Consider the following 9,089-nt stretch of genomic DNA (forward strand, 5'->3'; position numbering starts at 1 on the left):
GGGTACCCTGAGTTCCTCTATCGGTTCTCCCTTGCCATTGAAACGTCTATCTTCATCCGACACGAGAAACTTGAAGGTTGATACGTCAGCTATTTGAGGGCTACGTTCAACCAGCACAATTCGACTACTATCAGTAACCAATGGATAGCTAGGCCATTTTTTGGATCATTAAAAACTATTTCACCTATTTCTGGCGAACAGTCTTCTTCTAGTGGACGTAAATCATCACAACCAACTGCTGATCCTCCCCCATCTAAAGAACTGTATGTGGAAGATTCGTACTCTTCATAGTTGTTTTCTGAAACTGGTGGGGCTATATGATGGGAAGTTGATGGTTGTGGTTGGTTGTCATCATTTGTATGTGGTTGTGTTTCCGTATCATCAGATTCAAAATCGGCATTACTCTCATCTTGATCTGTTGCAGTGTTACGTGTGTCCACCTCACGCTGTGTTTTAGCCAATTTTTCAAGTCCCCTGAAAGGAGAACTGCAGTTCTTTCCTTTTCTTTTCTTAGTTTTTTAAATGCACTTCCAGATAGTTTTTTAGGTCCCATCTCTTTTTTGTATGAAAGGAAATGTTTTAACCTGGAATGAAATATAAATGAAAATAAAATGAAACTATACACATAATAATAATAATAATAATAATAATAATAATAACAACAACAACATATGAATAATTTATAATGGGCCACACACAAAAGAACCCTCTGGGCTCAAGTACCACCAATTGGCTGAAGTACTCTCCCCAGGTCAGGCCGAATCTAGATGAGATAATCAGACTTGTTAAGTCGAAACTTTCCTCGATTTCTGCCACTTTTAGTTGACGTTACTTAAACCAACATGCCAAATTTCAGCTGCTGAGACACAGTGGAAGTTACCTAAAAGAAATCACGAAAGCATTTATTTAGTGTTTTGGCGTTTACAAGGAAAGGCTGGTCCACACGTTACGATTTGTCTGCACAGATATCTACGCAAATGTGTGTGCATGCAAAAGATCGCCGCAAATCAGATATTAGATTGTAGACCATATCCAGGAGCCGATATAGACTCAGATCACAATTTAGTAATTATGAAGAACTTAAGTTTAAGAGAAACATCCGAAACAACCAGTCGGGAATTAAATGGGATACGAAAGCTCTGAGGAATGATGAGATGCGTTTGAAGATCGCGAAGGCTGTTGATACTGCGGTCGTGAATACCAGAGTAGGACGTTCAAGTGAAGAAGAGTGGACATCTCTAAAAACAGCAATCACAAATGTTGGGATGATAAACATAGGCACAAGGAACGTAAATACGAAGAAACCATGGGTAACAGAGGAAATACTTCATCTGATCGATGAAAGAAGGAAGTATAAAAATGTTCAAGAAAATTCAGGAATACAGAAATACAAGTCACTTACGAATGAAGTAATTAGGAAATGCAGGGAAGCTAAGGCAAAATGGCTGCAGGAAAAATGTGAAGAAATTGAAAATGAAATGATCGTCAGTAAGTCTGATTCAGCATATAGAAAAGTGAAAACAACATTCGGGGAAATTAACTCGGCACTAAATTCAGCTGGTCTGTCAGACCACGGAGAAATCTTCACATTAATACAATGTCTGAAAATTGGTTAAAAGAAGCCATCTTGTTGGCACATATAAAAGATAACATAAGAGTAGTCTGACGGTAATTAAAAATCGATGTAATCTGTACGGGTCTGAAAGAACAGCAACGTGTTTGACGTTTGTGTGTCCCGTTTCCAGGCGCGTGCGCTGCCGGGTTAAAAGCAATGGTGGTATCACTAAGAGTGCCGTGGGAGGAATTCCACTGCTAAGCGCAAAGGAGAGGGCAGATAGATAGGAAGAATACATTGAAGGACTCTGTTAGGGGGAAGACGTGTAAAATGGAGTGCTAGAAGAAGAGATGAGTGTTGACATGGAAGACATAGGGGATCCATTATTAGAGGCAGAATTTAAGAGGGCTTTGGAGGACTTGAAATCAAATAAGGCTGAGGGGATAGGTAATATTCCATCAGAATTTCTGAAGTCATTGGGAGAAGTAGCAACCAAACGACTGTTCAACTAGGTGAGTAGAATCTATGAGAATGAGTAGAATCTATGGGACTGACAACGTACCATCAGACTTTCCGAAAAATGTCATGCACACAATTCCTAGTGTGGTGTTTGCTGTGTTATTCAGTGGTTTGGTATTTAACTAATTTGTAAATGTAAATGATAATCATATTTTATTACATTGAGTAATTACTAAATAATTTTTCTCCCGGCTAAAGATTTGATCGAGTTGCTAAACAACTCCAAGTTAACGTCGTGTTAAAGTGTTGTCTGTAAGTGTCACTAAATCACAGTTGATACAACAGATTCCTTACAACTATTGATTAAGATGGAAGCAGTTGTCTTCAGCAAAATGATCATTAAAACCACCGAATATCAGCCGTGCACAACACTGACATATGTTACCTGAAACAATATTCTTCGCGACTCGTGCGTAATTAATTTTGGCTCCATACATCAGCTAGAAAAGTTTGTTATAACGATGGTGCTATGAGCACTGTTTTTAAAGAATCAATCTGATTTGAATCATTTTCACATAAAATGAGTTCGGGACCACCGGTGCACATTTATTTTTCCACATCTGTATTACCTTCGGCATTTATTCTGCAGAATTGCGTAATTTAAATTTGAATTTGCCGCTGAGATAATTGTTAAGATGGTGGCAGACAATTGATAGAGACTTTCTATTGTTAGAGCAAATAAGTAAATATTTAATATGCTTATTAAAGGCTATAATGTCTAATTTCGTATTGTACACTATTTAGACTTCATCAAGCAAACATTTGATTTGTTTCTAAGGAAAACACAGACAAAAACGCGATACAAATCGATATCATCAATGGCTGCGCTCCTTGCAGCGGAAAGAAATAATTAACACAGATAATGCTTACTGAGAGAGGAATTAAAGTACAAATAATTATTCATTCATATTTATAATAATAATGAACTCCATTTTCAAGTAATAATTAACAAATAATTACAATTTCTTAACAGACCTCAGTTTGATATGCGTCCGCAATCTACAAAAGCCAACCAACAAAAGGTAAAAACAAAGGAAGACAAACGCAGATCATAAAAGGAAATTACAATTATCATTGTCTTTGTATGATACACATCGATATGTCCAATTATATCATAGAATATTATATAAATAATTAATCTTTATAAGTTTTCACTGCTTTTGCATAAGTCGAATAGATAATGTTTATAAAAGTTTGAAGCACAATTTCCTCTCGTCGCACTGTAGCCAAAAACTTTCACGTGGATGTTACAAGGGCTTTGGAGGACTTGAAATCAAATAAGGCTGAGGGGATAGTTAATATTCCATCAGAATTTCTGAAGTCATTGGGAGAAGTAGCAACCAAACAACTGTTCAACTAGGTGAGTAGAATCTATGAGAATGAGTAGAATCTATGGGACTGGCGACGTACCATCAGACTTTCCGAAAAATGTCATGCACACAATTCCGAAGATAGCAAAGGTTGATAGATGTGAGAACTACCAGACAATCAGATTAACACCCCATGCATCGAAGATACTGACGAAAATAATATATATATAAGAATGGAAAAGAAGATTGGGGATCTGTTAGGTGGCTATCAGTTTGGCTTTAAGGAAGGTAAAGGCACCAGAGAGGCAGTCATGCCACTGCGACTGATAATGCATGCAAGACTGAAGAAAAATAAAGACACTTTCATTGGATTTGTCGACCTAGAAAAAGCGTTCAACAATGTAAAATGGTGCAAGATGTCCGAAATTCTGAAGAGAATAGGAGTAAGCTATAGAGAAAGCTTATCCATCGACTCTTAGATTTGGTCTGAATGTGAAATATCAAGGTAAAAAACCAAAGCAGCAAAACAATGTAGAAGTATTTCGTAAATATCGGTGACAATATATGCGTGACTTTTTAATATTTCTTTGAATTCAAACAAATTTTATTGCCAGGGAAACTACATTGCGCACACTATGTTGCTTTAGAACAGACAATACTAACGATGTAAGAGCTAGAGAATTTAGAGTTAGCCTATTTGTTTGAAAAAAATTTCCCATAGAGAGATACATTGTGTATCGAGAAACATATCGCAACCAGATATGACTGAAACTGAAGTGCACAGAGCTTGTTTTACGAATGCAAATTGACTAGTGCGGTATCACCAGTTTTAGTGAACCTTGAATGCACAATGCACGTAGATCCTACGTTAAAAAGGGAATGAGCGTTAAAAGGACGCTTTCAATCAAAGATGAAAAATACAAAGGCGACTTTGCATTCAACGTCTGCTATTGACACGCTTTTACACAATAATGCCCGTTATTAATCTGGATGGTTAAATCGCATGTGTAATTTTAACTGGTATGTCTGTTATAAACAATATGACAAACATCCCCTTAGATAGCATATCAAATGTTACTGAAATAAACAATAAAGGTGCTACAATTATCAATCACGAGTATGTTCATATTTATTAATTTTAGTAAATGAAATGTAGTTGTGAGAAAGAAAAATTGTATGACTGGCACTGTAGATGAATGAGTTCATATTATTTTGAATAATCAAAAGTTAAACTCTGTTTTTTTATGTACTCGTTAACAACAAGACTGATAATTTTAGTATCTTCCCTAGGGACGCTTTTGGCGACACCTATGTCGATTGAAACATATAGTGACATATGCATGACTTGCCACAGATTTTGATATGTATGTATTGTTATAACGTAGTTTTATCTACTGTTACGAATTTCAAATCAAAAAATTGACTGCGAAAAAAATAAAAAAAACAGTACATAAATTAAGCAGATTTATGTAAGAATCGTCAAATCAAAAATAGTGCGATTCTATTGCGAGAAAAACGGGGAAAATGTTTAACTACCTGATAAAATAAGAGTTTAATTCAAACACGAATGAATCGTAGCTGCTTGTGAACCATCAGCATGAGCACAGGAAACATATTGCTATTACAGAACACATGACTCACCTTCCTTGATGTACGAATGAGCGCTTCCTCTTGCTACACAGCCACGGATGAACTGGTAACTGTTGAGTTTAGCAGGGCCGTGTAACTGTGAATGCAGCTTCGGTGAGCCTTTGAGGGAGGCAGTCAGCCTCACGGTCGACAGGATTAGTGTCGGCACCGAGGTCCTTCTGCGAATTGGCGACAGGCATCTCGGAGGTGCGTGTCCGGTCTGGGTTACTTCCGCTCGCCAGCTAACACCACTACGACGGTGGGTGGCGATTTTGAAACATGATGGGAAGCCGACCAGGATGGGGAGGTAGTCGGGTCATCACTGCCAATGAACTTTTAAGTGCTAAATTATTTCTCAGTATGATAACCAGGTGATGCCGAAAGTGTACATGGTGCGTTCAGCATGACTTGTTCTACGTTGCTCTCGTAAGGGCTCGTGCTTCAAAAACCTCAACCCCAAACGTTTGGCCAAGTCGTAATTGCCCTGACCTGGCGAGAGCACAATTAAGCCAAAAGTATCTATGTTCTTCCAAAACCTCAAATCTGCTAATAAATTGTCGACTCAGCGGAGATAAAAGAATAAGGTAAAAAGATTTGATGTGGCAATTACCATAGCAAAAGTAATGAGACTAGTAATATTAACGACGAATCTTGTTTATAGGTGTATGTGATAATTGTTATTAAATAGGTCTAATATGACTTTCGGGGTACTTTGTTAAGGTAATATTTTGCAACTGTTGCCATAAGCTAATATAACAAGTAAATAATATTTACTTACCGTGAATATAGAGTATATGTTTACATGCCCAATTAAACAAGAAATATATCAACTGGATCTAACCACAATCGCACTTTATGCATTTGCAGTAAGATGAAGATGTCAAAACTGAAACTACGAAACTTCCTGACGGATTAAAACTGTGTGCTCGACCGAGACTCGAACTTTTTTTTTTTTTTTTTTTTTTTGTAACCATATATATTTATTTAAATATATTAACAACGATACATTAAAAAAAGACATTTTATTCTATTAATCTATTATATTCCTAGTGTTGGTTAATATTACTGTCATTTTATATGTTTTCGTTTTTATATTTTCCTTTTTCGTTTTTCTCTTATTGTTGTTCCTTAAACCCTTACACTGTTAAGTGGGACAGTATGAGGGAAACGTCATCATGATAGGTGGAGCAGAAGTGGAAGAAACTTTTTTTTTTACATATACTACAGAATATACCTAAATTGATGAAGAGAGAAAATTTTGTCATATTACATAAGAGAAGCAGAAAGGATAGTGTGAGTAATCAATAGAATTTTATAGGCACAAAGTAAAGAAAATCATTTTAAAAAATATCTAATAATAATAATAATGAGTAGTTGGCACTTTCCACTAAGTAATGCTTGTTTCCTATTGAGTACAGTACAAATAATAGAAGAAAAGTTAATCAAAAAAAACTGGTACTACTACTGTGCATACTTTTGACACTGTTTCGGCTGCGAGCATGACAGATGTTTGGTGAGAAGCACTTTATATCACTGATTTCACTAAGAAGAAACACTTTATACTACTATACTTCACTATTTGATGCGAGAAGAGAAAGCACTTTATCTTTTGTGTTGCACTTGTTCGCTATCACTGCACACGTTATTCTTGTGGTGAGTGTGGTGAGGTGGCTGGTGGCGGTGCTAAGGGTCACAGGCTGGGAAGGACTCTGGCGATTGCTGTCTGCAGTGGAATCTGCAGGAAGATTTTGAAGTTCTCGTGGTATCGCCTGTGCTGCTGGGCTGTCTTGTTCTCCTCCCAGAGGTCCATCAGGAAGGCCAGCTGGTCGGTCTGCCTCCGCGCTACGATGGCGTGTGCTGTCATGGCGAGGATCCAGAGAGTCGCCAGTCGCTTGGGCCGTGGAAATGGGTTGCAGTCTGGGGCGGTGATTGCTTCCACTGTGATGCTTCCTGGCGCCATTCTGTTGATGTGGGCCACCATCTGCTGGCACGCTTCCCAGATGTTGATGGCATTCCCGCACGTGAATCGGTGCTCGAGGGTGTCGGTCATGCCACATACATCACACTTGTCACTTGCGATGAGTTTTATCTCCGTCAGTCTTTGGTTGGTTGGTACCGTTCTGTTAATTATTTTGTACCATGTCTCCTTCGCATGTTTAGGCAACATGTTTTCCGAGACGTTCCCCCATATTTGTTTCCAATTGTATTGCGGGAGTTTGTGTTCAATTTTGTTTTTTGCCGGGTTCGCCACGGTGTCCAGAACGTAACTTTTGTTGGCGTAGTGCAGCCTGACGTGTCGCATTCTGAAGGGAATGTGCCTCGTGTCGACCGGCGCTTCTTGTGATGCGGGCTTGTATCTTCCAATTATCTTGGCTGTGACGCTGTCAGGGTTTTTGTCCTGGGTGGCGAGCGTTCGTTTCAGTAGAAGGGCTGCACATTTGATCTTTATATCAACTAGACCTAGTCCCCCTTCTTTCGCTGGCAGCGAGCACGTTGCTTGCGCCACTTTGAATATATTTCGGCACCACAACAGGTAGTACACTGCTCTCGTTAGTGCTCGCGCAATTTCTGTCGGGATGCTTAAGATTCGCGCCAGGTACCAAGCTTTCGACAGGATCGTCGTGTTTATCAGTTCTGTTTTCTGGTGGATTGTTAGCTTCCAGTTCGAGTGCTGTCTGGAGAGACCTCTTATGGTGTGTAGCACGTCCCTCCAGTTGTATGCGGCCATTCTAAGTGGACAAGACTGTATATATATTCCAAGAACTTAATGGCTTTCTGCTATTTTATACCACTGGCTGTCTGGTTTGAGTCGTTGATTCCCTACGAGCAGTAGCACTGTTTTTCTGGGGTTAAATGGGCGCATGACGCTTTTTGGAATGTATTCATGATGGTTTCTACTCTCCCAATATCTTCCTGGTCTTCAATACAGATGCCTAGTTCGTCAGCATAGGCTATACATGCTACTGCTTTGCCTCCTACGGAGAAGCCTCTGATGTTGTTTGTGAGTTTCCGCAGCAGCGGGTCCAGTGCTATAGCGAATAGAGCCATTGACAATGGACAGCCTTGCCTCACGGATCTGTCCAGTTTTATCAGTTTTGTTTCCCAACTATTGATTACTACTGTCGATCTCGCAGTACTTAGTATCTTCTGGATGATTGTGATGAACTTTTGCCCAAACCCGAGTCTGTTTAGTGTCTCTACGAGATATTTGTGGTCGATCCTGTCGAAGGCTTTGTTGAAGTCCACCGAAATTATGGCACCTGCGCTTCTGGTGGTGGCTGCCTGTGCTATTATGTCCCTGTAGGTGCATGTGGCGTCAAATACATTTTTCCCTGGTACCGCACATGTTTGCCACGGACTGATGAATTTCCTCATCGCCGATTTCATATTGTTTGCGATGCATTTCGCTATTATTTTATAGTCGACGTTGAGGAGCGTAATCGGATGGAACTCTTCAATGCGGCGGGCGGCTCTCTTCTTAGGGATGAGTGTTATGGTCCCTTCGGTCAGCCCAGGTGGAATTTCCGCCTCATCGAGTATCTCGTTCACCATTTCCGTGAATTGCCCTCCTAGCACGTCCCAATATGCGAGGTGCCGGGTGCTCTTCCTCTTGCGCTGGTCCTCATCGTTTCTTTGATGTCATCCACGTCGACATTTTCTGTCGCGTCTGTGAGCACGCTCCTCGTCTGCTGGAGGATTTCAGCAGTTGCTGCATCGTCTGTCGCTTCTCGACGGAACATGTCTCGGAAATAGTCCTCGATGTGTTTTGTTAACTCCGTTTTCGCCGTGAGCGTCTTTCCCTGCTTGTCCTGAAGCTTCCTGCGACTCTCTCCCTTTCCCTATTTAGGTGGTGCATGGCGAGTGGCTCTTCATCCACCTCGCCATATATTTTACTTCTGGTGAGGACGCCTCTTATTTGCTGTTTCTTTATTTGAAGGAGTTTTGCCTTGATTCTCCTCACTCGCGGCAGGTATTGCTGGTGGTCTGCTGGTGCCTCGAGTGCGTCTTTCAGGCACTGCTGGTAGAACTCGGCCGTGGTGCGCCTCCAGAATGACTTTTCCACGCTGTATTTTATC

The sequence above is a fragment of the Schistocerca piceifrons genome, chromosome 1 (assembly GCF_021461385.2).
Source record: "Schistocerca piceifrons isolate TAMUIC-IGC-003096 chromosome 1, iqSchPice1.1, whole genome shotgun sequence".
NCBI lineage: Eukaryota > Metazoa > Arthropoda > Insecta > Orthoptera > Acrididae > Schistocerca > Schistocerca piceifrons.